Genomic DNA, 13,104 nt, shown 5'->3' with positions numbered 1-13,104 from the left:
AGTAAAGTCGCGGCTGCCGCTGCCACCGCCGCCGCCAAAGCCTCCACTGGATCCCTTGCTTATTTCAAGTCCTCCTAAAAGCTTGTTGAGTTCTTAACTTATTAAAGATAAGCACATGGAAATAGGGAGCAAATCTCTTTATTTATGACATAATCTCCAGCCCAGAAAAGCGGCAGGAACAGTGTTGCCTATATTAAGGAACCAATAGGAAAAAAAATCAATTAGATCCACCAGAGCGTTTCCCTATTAGCTTGCTTCTGATGTTTCTCTTAAGGCTGGCCGTGGGGTCTCCACCAGCCATGGAACTGGAGGAGGGAGGAGAGCTCCGTAGGAACAGAGGAAGGAATGTCACACGGAGGGCAGCAGACCAGGGTCCCAGACAGATGAGAGCCCGTCCGTCCATGGTCTCCTTCACTGCCTTCCTTCAGCCAGGAAGTCCTCACGTTGGTTCAACCTCCACGTTTTTGCTGCAGTTTCAGCTGGCGTCTTTAGGGGCAGTGGGAGTCAGCTGCTTATGGGCTGCTTCTTGCAGACCTGAACCCCGAGTCTGATCACGCTTCTGCTTGTTCCTTTGAGGGCAGGATCCTCTTCTTTCTAAGTATGTTCTTCTGAAGGGGCTCTTGCTGGCGGATTTGCAGTACAGATGCTTTCTGCTGGGTAACCCAGCGGCCTGCAGCCATCCCATTAGGTCCTCACATCTGTCTGTCTGCCTGCTTTCAGGAGCAACTTCCAAGCCGTCTCCCAGAAATAGGATTCTCCCTTATTCCGGAGAGCCTCCAGCAAGGGGGATGCCCTGGCCCCCATAGAAACCCAGATTTCATCTCCTCAAAAGCAAGGGATCGTGGCTTGTTCACTAGTGTTTCCTCAGGGCAAGGCATGTAGCAGGAGCTCAATAAATATTCATTGAATCAATAATTATTATGATAATAAAACGCCATTGATTGAATGCTCACTTGGTGCTTTGTTACCCAAAGTAGGACCCTTCGGCTTCTCCCTGAACCAGAAGGCAGCCCAGGAGAGGCCTCTAGTTTTATTCTGTCTTATTTTTATTTTTATTTTTTTGGGGGCCGGGAGCACAGTAGCAACCGATTCTGAGAAGTATTATAATCGTCACTTTACAGAGGAGGAAACAGACTCAGAGAGAAATAACTTGTCAAGTCTAATACGTGAATGAGGTGCTCTACCCATCCACGTTCTGTCATTAGGAAGTCCTCCTTGAGGTCTAACCTAAACCTTTCATGTTTCAGCAGCACCAGTTCCTTTTCCGTCCCATGGGAGCAGAATGCAGCATCGCCACGCATGCAAACTTCCCTCGGTTTAGGAGTGTCCACCAGCTCTTTGTATGGGTTGACCTACAATGAATATTAAACACCACAACTCACAGGGGCCAGCCCTGCAGGGCAGGCAATGAACCAATCCTCCTCATGCCTGTTCATTATTATAATTAATATCGAGCCAGGGTTGGTGGTGACCTCGCCCTCACCAGGTATTTGGGCTATTTTAGAAGCTTATTCAGATCAATGACAGACAGCTCCAAATAGATAAACTCCCTGCCATCCAGACGAATCAATTGCAACACTGCCGTCACAACAAGCCCGAGAAATCAATCTGATTTCAGGCGACATGGCAACTCAGCGCTGGGCAGGCTGGTGTTAATTTCCGCCTGGCTGCGACCCAGCTTCCTCTGCTCACTGGAGCACCCCCCCTTTCCCAGCTGGGGTTCCACGCACACAGGTGCCCAGGGCCCTCAGAGGGCTCAGGCCAAGGGGCAGTCGGATGGAGGACAAGGTGACTGGGAGGCTGTGTGACTTTGAGACAGGCTCTTGAACCCCCAGGCCCAGGAGGAGCTGACTCAGACCCGCCGCTGGGATCCTTGTTTTGCTGGCTTCAGCTCCCATTTTTCCGCTGCCCTCTGCAAAAAAACAAGCCTGGAGGCCTTTCTGGGCTGCCTCCCAAATCAGGGAGCTGCAGAGGTAGTCTGCCTACCTCAGGCACCAAGACACCTGCCCTTCTTGGTCTTGGAGATGGACTTTGTCTAGCAGGGCAGCAAAAAGCTCACGAGAGCAGATATAGCCATTTACTGGTGCTTGCTTTATGCTCAGGCACTACGCTAAATACCTTACACACCTCATATTCTTAACACAACAACCCGGAGAGATAGGGAGCAATTATCTACATTTTGCAGAAGATGAAACCAAAGCTCAGAGAGGTTAAGTAACTTGCCCCGAGTCACACAGCTTGCAAGTGATGGAGTCTGGATTTGAACCCAGGTCCCTAAGTCTTTGCTACCGCTCTGTCCTAAAGATGTCTGGATTCTATCTGGTTAAAATAAGCCATTCTTTTCCTCCAGTCTTCCAGGGAAGGGAGCCCCTCTCAGGAATTCTCATAATCAGCAATTGTTCCCTGAGTATTCACTTTGATGCTTTAGGTACTGAGTTGAGGGTGTTCAGGAGGCTGAGCTGGCTACCTTTTCACCCCCAGTGTTTACTCCCCTCCCTCTTCCCCAGAGCTGTTAGTATATCTAGGTGGTGCCTGGGAGATGTTACTTTGGAATCAGCTGATCTGGGTCCAAATTCTAGCCCAATCACTTAGTTGATTACCTGAGGCAAGTCTCTTATCCTCCTGAAACTTCCCTTATCTGGTCTACATAGTGCAGATACAGTGGGCCTTGACTTACGAGTGTCCCGACTAACGATTTTTTGCATTGAGTCGATAGAGTAATTTGAGTTAGCGAGCACAGGTGGTGAGGATTAAAATGAACCACTATAGCTGAAGTGCCTAGGACAGTGCACAGCATGGAGTGTGTGGGGGGGGTGCTCCATGTGTTGGGTCCTTCCCGCCCCCCCCATCTTGCCCCTGCTCTTTCTGGACTCCATGCCTTGGGTGCCCGGTTCCAAATGGCCAAGATGAGGGCCTTTCAAATATTTTTTAGCTCAGAAACGCTTTAATCCAGAGACACCGTATAAGGAAGGCAAGGATACAAATAACACGGGAGTTGGCCAGATGGAGACAGGTGGCTAGGAGTCCTCCTGCTCCACCTCTTCTCTCCTCTCCAGCCTGAAGCTGCCTGCCCCCAGGGGCTTTCACCCAGCCCTGGGCCCTGGGGCTCTTTGTCAGCCATGGCTACCTTGAGTCTGTTCTGGATTTAATGAGAGACAATTTAGGTGCTAAGTGGGCAAACCAGCCCCTGGCCAGAGGGAGGCCACATATCCCTTTCCTTGGAGGAGGGGGGTTGAGGATTGTGGCTGGGGAGGCATAGATCTGGGCCCAGGTGGTCCTGGATGGGAAGAGGGTCTTCTGTCTGTCTTGGGAGCAACAGGCCTGGGCTGGCTCCTGTGGGAGGTCGATACCTGCTCATTAGGCTCAGGAACGTGCGTCCTCCCTGAGGGAGGCAGGGACATCTGTACTCTGAAGCCTAACAATGGAGAGTGACATATATTGTCACCCAGCTAGCAAGTGACAGAAGCGGATACAAACCTAGGCCTTGAATGGTTCTGGAGGCTGGATTGCCTCCCCTCTCTCTTCTAGGTATAGTGGGCTGCCCACCCCACCACATCCTGTTCTGCAAAGAATTACCCACCAGCCTTTTCACCCACCAAATAACGTGAAGAAAGAAACCAAAATTATAGCAGAAGGGATGGGATTAGATCTTGGGAAGGACTTCCTGACTCATTAGCTGGTCTCTAGGGAGTGTGCTCTCTCGGGAGGGGTCTCAGATCGGCTGCCTTCCCCTTCCCGTCCCCCTCCCCCCCGCCTCCCCCCTTTCTTCCACTTTCTGAGAAATGAGATGACCTCTGATATGTGTGTGGCTTTGTCTTTTATTTTTGAATAGGTGATACCTGCTCACGGTTCAAAAAATAAGGGTGTGGGGGAAGCCTGTTCAGTGAAAATTCTCCCAGCTACCCTCCCCAGGGGCAAGCCATGCGAGGCGCTCCCTGCCTAGACATACACAAGCAAACAGGGACACCTTCTCCTTCTCTAGTCCTATTTTTAATACACAAGATGTAGCACACCCTGCACACTGTTCTGCGCCTTGCTTTTGTCACCTGACAATATATCTTGGAGATTACTCCGAATCAGTACATAAAGAGCTGCCTTGCTCTTAGGTGTCTTTTTATGGTCACAGGCTTCTGGGAGCTCAGAAGTAATCACATCTGGTTTGATTAGCTTCCTATTTCCATTTATGACGTCCCCGCCCAGAGAGGGCAGGAAAGCTCTCCAAGGTCACGCAGCAAGGACTAGGGACGCAGGGGCTTCTCCCCCTCCTCGGTCCCCAGCTCCTTCCTGCCCCCAGCCACCTGGAGGAGGAGCGCTGCCCGCAGAGGGAAGGACAGGGAGGGGGTGGGGGGCGCATTTCTGATTGAAATGCGTGGTGCGCTGGGTACGGGTTGCCGGGTGCGGAGCGGGCAGCAGTGGCGCGCACCCACGTGCGAGCTGGGGGGGCTGCCGATTCCCCGGGAAACCCACGCCGCGTGCTTCGCGGTAATGAGCTCCCGGGGCCCGAGTTGAACGTCCCCGGCTGCTCACATGGCAGCCGCGTGCCACCACCGAAAACGAGTCCTCTTTTTCTTCCGTGCCTGACAGCTCATTAGAAGAATTAATTTACTCCTGCGTTTGCAGTTTAAAGGACATTATTTACTGGTTAATTGTTGTTATTACAAAATGTTAAATATCATTATTTATTTCCCAGGCCCTGACAGCTTCTCTGACAGGAATTTATTAGGTGAGACGGAGGCACCGGCGTGGGTCCCTGCGCCGGGCAGTGTGAAGGTGGCTGCCTGGCCTTGGGCCTAGGTCTCTGGGAAGGGTAGGCTCTGGGAGGGGCAGAACGTGAGGGGCTGCACCCCTGCTCACCCCAGGGCAGAAACCATCGGCTTCTCCTATCCCCCATTTCTGCCCCCTGTGTGTGTTGGGGGTGGGGGTGGGGGGTGGTGGCAGATAGGGGGCAGCATTCCCATAGAGCTGTGTTGGGGGTCAGGGAGGCCGTTGCCAGGGGTTCTGCAGCCAGAATGAGGCCTGAACTTTGGGTCTTGTTCTGAAAGGTTACCCCAAGAACATGAGTCCTCAGGCCATTTTCTTGCACTCGCAGATTTTAAGAGCTGGAGGGGAGGGGAGTGGTCAGCTGGTGTTCAGATCACAAAGTGGAGGCCTCCAGGCTATAAGTGGCCTATGGATTTGAGTTTGATCTGTTCGGGAGACTTCACATAAAAATCTAGATTTCTGGCTTCTCCTGAAAAATCAGAAAACCTTGCCACGCTTGGCAATGACCAGCTCGCACTGCAGGGCAGTGCTGTTCAAGTTCAGGCCGGATCCCTAACTCGTACCATACTCCCCACCCTTTGCTTCCCTCTCTGCATTATTTTCCTCTGTAGGCATTTGAGTTTTTAACTCCTGATCTGGTCTGATGAAGAACCGAGCCCAGAGCAGTTAAGTCTCAGATGGCCAGGACCACAGCTCAGCCCACTTTTCACCACACCTGCTTCCCCCCCACCCCCACCCACACCCCCCAACCCCCCTGACCTTCTGCCTCCTCTGGGTCTGGTTTACAGTGAGTTTGGACAGGGAGCTCAGGTCTAAGGGCAGCCTCTGGGTCAGGAAGTGAGAATTTACAAGGATTGTGGCTCCATAAATAGCATTCATTTCTTCACTGGGCAAATAGTTTCTGAGGACCTACTGTGTGATAAATAAAAATGATTTGGAGACAAATTCTGCTCTCAAGCAACTTGGTCTGGGGAGACTGTGTGTGTCACCCAAGCCTACAATTACAATACAGGGAGATGCATGAGTGATAGATGCATAGGGCAGCCCAGAAGAAGAAAGGGGTGTCTTAGCAGGACTGGAGGGGATCCAGGAGGAGGCTTTCCAGGGAGGGAATTAATAGTTCATGAAGCAGGTTCTAAGCTGGGCAGGCTGCCTTTGTCCTCATACGTGCACATACATCATATCATTGATATTGAAAGTGCATGTCATCATTTGATAAATATCGGCGACTCCAGGCCTCATAGAGGCCTCCACAGCCCGTGTAGATCCTCTCCCCAGGACGGGTGTCTGGAAGCTGCTCCAGCTTGGGGGGACCCTCTGTTCCTTTTGTTGTTGTTGTTGTTGCTGTTGTTTGGTTGTTGTCACTCGATATTTTTCGGTTGATTTTTTTAGAGAGTGGAAGACAGAGGGAAAGACAGAGAGAAATATTGATGTGAGAGAGAGACATTGATTGGTTGCCTCCCACATGTGCCCTGACCAGGGCCAGGATTGAGCCTGCAACTAAGGTACATGTCCTTGACCGGAATTGAACCCGGGACCCTTCTGTCCATGGGTGGATGCTTTATCCACTGAGCCAAACCGGCTAGGGCAGCACCCTTGCCATACAGTCTATCAACCATCACCCACATCTCACAACCAGTTTATGGGGCAAGGCTTAAATACCCTCATTTTATAGGTTAGGAACCTGAGGCTCAGAGACAAGACAGGAGCTGGGTGCTGGCAGATGAGATGGGCCCTGGGAAGGAGGGAGAAAGGACTGTTGTCTGAGACCCAACACCAGGCCCTGGGAAGTGTGGATCTTTCAGGCAGACTTCAAACAATGGCCCGTTAGACAAGGACTTCGGCTGAGTCTTTTCCTGCCCAGGAACCTGACAGTAGCAGGTAGCCTCAAGGAAATGTTGGAGAACCGAAAGATGAAAAGTACTTTGAAAAAGTATAAAAACCAGCTCCTCTGAGCTGTTCCTGTTGCTATGCTGTAAATTATTACAAAGTTATTTCTGGCTGGCAGCCTGGTCTATTTTAGACCCTACCCCATTTCTTCCAGGTTAGGGGCCCCAATCCCTTGCCTGTTGCGACGGAAAGAGACTAGTGCTATTGGAGTGAATATTGAGAGATTCAGAGACTATAACCACAGCTTGAAGGATTTTACAGATTCCCAGAATATCAGGGCTTGCCGTCCTTCGGAGATCCGCCAGCCCCTCATTTTATTTTATTGCCATATTAAGTTTTTAAAGAAATTATGCATATTTTTGAATAGGTAATCGCGCCCAAGGAGCAGAATCAAAAGGCATCAAAGAGTACACGGTGCACAGTCTCTCTCACTCCTCAGAGGCAGCCAATGTTACCAATTCCTTATTTTACTATATTTAAAAATAGCATTGTTTCTCTTTTCTGTTTATGCAGAGAATACAGTAATTGCTGCAGAAGGAAATAAAAATCATAAACAATTCCACTATCTGGAGCTGAATACTGTTAACATTTTGGTGTATAATCTGTAAGGCTTTTCTATTTGTAGTTACAAACTTGAGTAACCTGATTTTATTACTTGTTTATATTAACTATGATTCTTCAAAAATAAAGGTCTGAGAGGATACATGCTAAACTGCTAAGAATGGGTACCTTTCGAGGAACAAGATTGGGTTATGATTAAGAGAGAACTTTGCTTTACTTATTTGAAACATTTTAGAATCTATAATAATAAAAGCATAATATGCTAATTAGACCTGGCGTCCTTCCTTCTGGACAAAGCCGCAGCGGGTGAGGGCCGCGGCAGAGGTCCCTGGCTGCAGCAGCGGTGGATGAGGGCTGGGGCCAAGGCCCTTGCACGAATTTTGTGCATTGGACCTCCAGTAAAAATATAATTGTATATGACTTCCCCCCATCATTCCAGAATCTGATCTTAAATAACTGCATCAGAAGGCTACTATTTTTTAAAAAAATGTAGAGAGAGAGGGAAGGGAGAAGGGATAGAGAGATAGAAACATCATTGATTGGCTGCTTCCTGCATGGCCCCCACCAGGATGAGCCCCTAACCAGGACATGTGCTATGACTGGGAATTGAACTGATGACCTCCTGGTTCCTGGGTCGATGGTCAACCACTGAGCCATACAGGCCAGGCAGGAGGCTACTATTTAACCAACCCTTTAGTATCATGGTTTTAAGATATTTGCAAGTTTTGCTGTTATCAACGAGGCTAGGCTGGACATTTTATACATCTTTGAACACTTGTCTAATGTTTTCTTGGAGCAGTTAGTAAGAAATGGAATTGCTAGGTCAAAGGGTATATTCACTTTAAGGCCTTTTGATCCATCATGTCAAATTTCCTTTTTTCCTGGACTGTTTCAATTTCTCATTCCACCAACAGTGCCTGCTTCTCACCCCAACTTCCGATTGGTCCAGCACAGCACAACTGTGAGGTTTGATGAGATAGTGGGGCGAAACCATAGGAGGGTGATGCCATTTCTTCTCTGGATGAGGTTTAAGAAGGGGACAGTATCCAGTATGGGAGCCTGCACTGGTGCTTTAGCACCCTGAATGCTAGCAGGAGCCGAGAGGGGTCCTTGGTGGCCAAAGGGAAGGAAAGGAGGAGGAGCAAAGAATGACTGCAGAACCCTCAGGCGGGTGGGGCAGGGGCCTTCACCAGTCCAAGTCACAAGGCTTGAGAGCTGTGCAGCAGGCACCTAAGTCTGGATCCAGGTCCTTCCACCAGGCATCCATCATAGTGTGGGTGCTGCTCCACCATCTGCAGTGGGTCTGCAGAGCTAAAGGCATGGCTCTTCTTCGAGCTCTTGCAGCCCATAGAGTTACAGCCCTCAAGTTCACCTGGCACGCAGAGGACCTTCCAGGGTCAGTGTCTCCAGCACCTGCTTCCTCTAAGTATCTTCTCTAGGATTCCAAGTGCTTCCTGCGGCCCAATTCTTCTGGGTCTCACTTGCAACCTTTGCATCCTTAGACTCTCTAGCAAGGTGACCCCACTCATTTGGAAATCTTCAAAAGGAACAAGAGGGACTCGAGACAGACTTGTTGATGTAATATTGAAAAGATGGTGTCGAGAAAACGCCCCTTCCTCCCAGAGCCCAGCATCCCACAGTCGCCAAGGATTCCTCTTCATGGGGTGAAAAGAGAAAGCCCACGATTGCATCTCATTGGTGAGATGAATAATACATTTGAAGCGTCTCCCCCACCGTGTTTGATCCGCCTAAAGCTTCAACTGTTAACGCATTTCTCTTTATCCCCAGCCAGGGAGGGCTGGGAACTGTCAACATTTTCCTTTCTGCCTAATTTGTGCCTTCTCCATCAAGAGGAAAGCAGAGGCTGTGGGGGAGGGAAGGAGGCAGGAAAGAGGGTGGCAACACACACTCCCTGGAACAATGCAATGAGCCACGGGACCACGGTGCTGCCTTGGCCTGGAAACTCCTGGGCTCCCCAGGTCAGAGCGGGGGAGGGAGGCCCTGGGGAAGGAGGCTAAGCTCGGGTGCTGGCGCTCTTCAGGGCCAGTTTGCAGGACTGTGTGCCCCTCAGAAGTCCATCTCTGGGAGGGCCCAACTCCGGTGTTTCTGGTGGGCAGCCAGGGGTGGGAAGTAGAAGCTTGCCAGCTGTCACTCACAGAAGATGCTCCCCTCTTCTCACGAGAAGCGGAGAATAACAACATTAAAAACTGCCACTGCCTGACCGGCTTGGCTCAGTGGATAGAGCGTCGGCCTGCGGACTGAGGGGTCCTGGGTTCGATTCCGGTCAAGGGCATGTACCAGGGTTGCGGGCACATCCCCAGTGGGAGATGTGCGGGAGGCAGCTAATCGATGTTTCTCTCTCATCGATGTTTCTAGCTCTCTATCTCTCTCCCTTCCTCTCTGTAAAAAAATCAATAAAAATATATTAAAAAAAATAAAATAAAAATAAAAACTGCCACTGCCTGACCGGCTTGGCTCAGGGGTTGAGCGTTGACCTATGAACCAGGAGGTCAGGGTTCGATTCCCGGTCAGGGCACATGCCGGGGTTGTGGGCTCGATCTCCGGTATGGGGCGTGCAGGAGGCAGCCGATCAATGATTCTCTCTCATCATTGATGTTTCTATCTCTCTCTCTCCCTTTCTCTCTGAAATCAATAAAAATATATTAAAAAACGAAACAAAACAACAGCAACAACAAAAAACACCCTGCCACTGCCTGAGCTTAGGGGCCAGTATTTTAACCTACATGCATTCAGTCACTCTGAGCATTGCTCTGAGGGGTGATCTTAGGTTCTAAGGATCTTATCCAAGGTCACACTGCTAGTCAGTGTCTGGGTGTCTGGCCCCCAAGTTCACATTCTTAACCACAGAACTATTCTTCCGCTTGACTAGTCTCTAATACATTGTCAAACCGGTACCCTGTTCGGGGTGCGGGGGTGGGGAGGAGTAGAGAGAAGTGGGTAGGAGCACAGACTCTGGAGCAATCCTGGCCCCTCCCTCTCACAGTGCCTCAGTTTCCCCTTGTTTAAAATGGAGATGTTAACAGCCTCATAGGACTGTGGGTGAGGATTACATGAGTAAATACCCTCAGGTTCTCAGAGCTGGTGGCATAGGAAGCATGTATGTACACTCCCTCTTTTTTTTCTTCAGTTTATTTTACTCCACAGTCAAGTTGCAGCCACGCACTCCCAACTAACCTTCAACCTATTCCATCTTCCCTCGCGGGGCTTGCCCATGTCAGTCTCAATCCATCTTATTTCCCAGGCCCCTTCCCCTTCTGCCCAGCCTGGCTTGGGGCTCCACTGTCAGACTCCCCCAGATCCTGGTGGCTCCCCGGTGCTCCCCAGAGTTCTGTTGACATGTATCGGATGTCACCTGGTCTTTTGCCTAATTCGAAGGTCCTCCCATTCCCACGGACCTCATCGATGTTCGTGTGTGTGTGTGTGTGTGTGTGTGTGTGTATTAATCTTCTGTGGTGGCTGTAGTGGAGATGCCCATTCGCTAGGTAGGCAGCAGCACAGGCCTGCAGGAGGCAGAGCACAGAGAGAGGACTTTCCCAGGAGCGAGCCGAGCAGACAGTTCCCCCTGGGGAAGGAACAAGGGTGGGAGGGTTGAGAGCGATTTTCCTAATGATGAACAGTGTGTTTCCACCCTGAGCCATTCATTCCTGTACTTTCCAAGCTTTGTCCCTCCCCGAGGGGAAGCAGCAGTTGTGTCCACTCTCAACCCCTCCAGCTGCCTCAGGGAACTGGGACTTGGGCAGAGTAGCAAACGCTTAAGAAATCTCAAAGGTGGGGCAGGAGGAAGGAGTCTGCTGAAGCAAGGACTAAACACTAGATTTGAAGCTGGGTGGTGACATCGAGGGCTGGGGGGAATCGGGACCTCTCCCTACGGGGCAAGGCGGGCCCCGTGGGTCCCAGCAGCCTGGCCTGCGTGCCCGCCCGGTGCCCCAGAGCCCTTCTGTGTAGGCTTGGCATCCCACGGAGGTGGCATTCTGCTCAGCAACTCAGAGGCAGATGGGAGGGCGGGCATTGCGGCGAATCGATTTGCAGGAGCAGCGGGGGCTTTCTCTTCCTCCTTACTTCCCTGGTCTTTGATCTCCTGTCCTTCCTCCAAAGTCCTCTTACCCCGCTTCTTCCCTTGATCTCTCCCTCTTTCTCTCCCTTCAGCCAAACCACAGCAGCTCTCTGGAAGGCCTGGGGCGTGCGTGGAGGTGAGGGTGTGGGGAGGCAGTCCTTGTCCTCGTCCTACCTTTGACTGGCAGAGCCTCACTGCCCAAGGTACCGCCTCCTACCCAAGTCCTGCGAGGACACACTCACTTGAAAAGCAAGAGCTGAACCAGAGAAACCAAGGAAGAGCGGGAGAGGCAGAGGGAGAAAGACGGAGACAAGATCCAGAGCATCAGAAAGAGAGTGAGAGATGCAGAGAGTCAGGGACAACGGAAAAAAGAGAATTCAGCAAATTAAAAATTTTACAACCATCCGGCAAGTCTGCAAAAATGATCTTCCCTGCGGTCTTTCATTTATCTCATTATCTGACTCCTAATGTGCTTTTCCCCCCCTTTCTTTTCTCGCCACACTTGGTGCAAAATCTTATTAGCTTTTTTTTTTTTTATCTGGCAGGGGCTTCATATAGTCTTTTTCATTACATTTCCTAATAAAAGCAATCACTAGGACGGCACGGCTGGAGGATTAAAAAGCCACCTCAGCAGCCTCCTGGCCAGCAGAGCCGCCACTTGCTGTGGCCTCGGTCAGGCTGCCAGGGGAGCGGGCCAGCCCCAGCGGGCCAGGTCAGGCCGGCCCAGCTGTGCTGTGCAATGTTCCAGGGCTGGGAGAGGCCTCACAGCAGCAACAAAGCTGCACGGCATTATGTAGATGTGAGAACAGAAGCCCTTCCCAGAGCTTTTCTCGAAGCAGGTGTGACGGCCAACTGCCTGTCCCCGGCGGTGCTGGGTTTCACTCCAGACAAAGTGGTATTTTGGGCCTTGGCCCACCATAGCACCTTCTTTTGAATAACATCAGGGATAGCAAGTCTTCGCTTTTTGAGAATAGATTTGCTTGTGCTGGCCACACCTTTATTTCACTGTGGTAAAATTCACATAATAGAACATTTACAGTTTTCATCATTTTAAGTGTAAGTGTAGAGGCATGAGGTACATTCACATCGCCGTGCAACCACAGCCACCATCGTCGCCAGAACTTTCTCATCATCCCAGACCAGGGGTGGGCAAACTTTTTGACTCGAGGGCCACAAGGGGTTCTTAAACTGGACCGGAGGGCCAGAACAAAAGCATGTATGGAGTGTTTGTGTGAACTAATATAAATTCAAAGTAAACATCATTACATAAAAGGGTACGGTCTTTTTTTTTTTTAGTTTTATTCATTTCAAACGGGCCGGATCTGGCCCGCGGGCCGTAGTTTGCCCACGACTGTCCCAGACTGAACTCTGTACCCATTAAACAGTTACTCCCCCCTCCACATACCCTCCTCCAGCCCCTTGTCACCACCATTCTAATTTCTGTGTCTATGAATTTGACTACTTTACGTACCTCAAATAAGTGGACTTGTAGAGTATTTATCCTTTTGTGTCTGGCCTATTTTACTTAGCCTAGTGTCTTTGAGGTTCATTCACGTTGCATCATGCATTAGAATTTCATTAGTTGTTTTTTTGTGTGTGTGTTTGTATGTTTGTTAATTCTCACTCTCTCCATTGATTTTTAGAGAGAGGGGAAGGGAGGGGGAGAGACAGGGAGAGAGAAACATCGATGTGAGAGAGAAACATGGATCGGCTGCCTCCCACACGTGCCTTGACCGGAATTGACCCCAGGACCCTTCAGTCTGCGGGCCGACGCTCTTTCCGCTGAGCCAACCGGCCAGGGCTCATTCGCTTTTAAG

The sequence above is a fragment of the Myotis nattereri genome (genome assembly GCF_964212035.1).
Source record: "Myotis nattereri genome assembly, chromosome: 16".
NCBI lineage: Eukaryota > Metazoa > Chordata > Mammalia > Chiroptera > Vespertilionidae > Myotis > Myotis nattereri.
The sequence above is the reverse complement of the archived record's forward strand: the minus strand, read 5'-3'. Positions refer to the sequence as shown.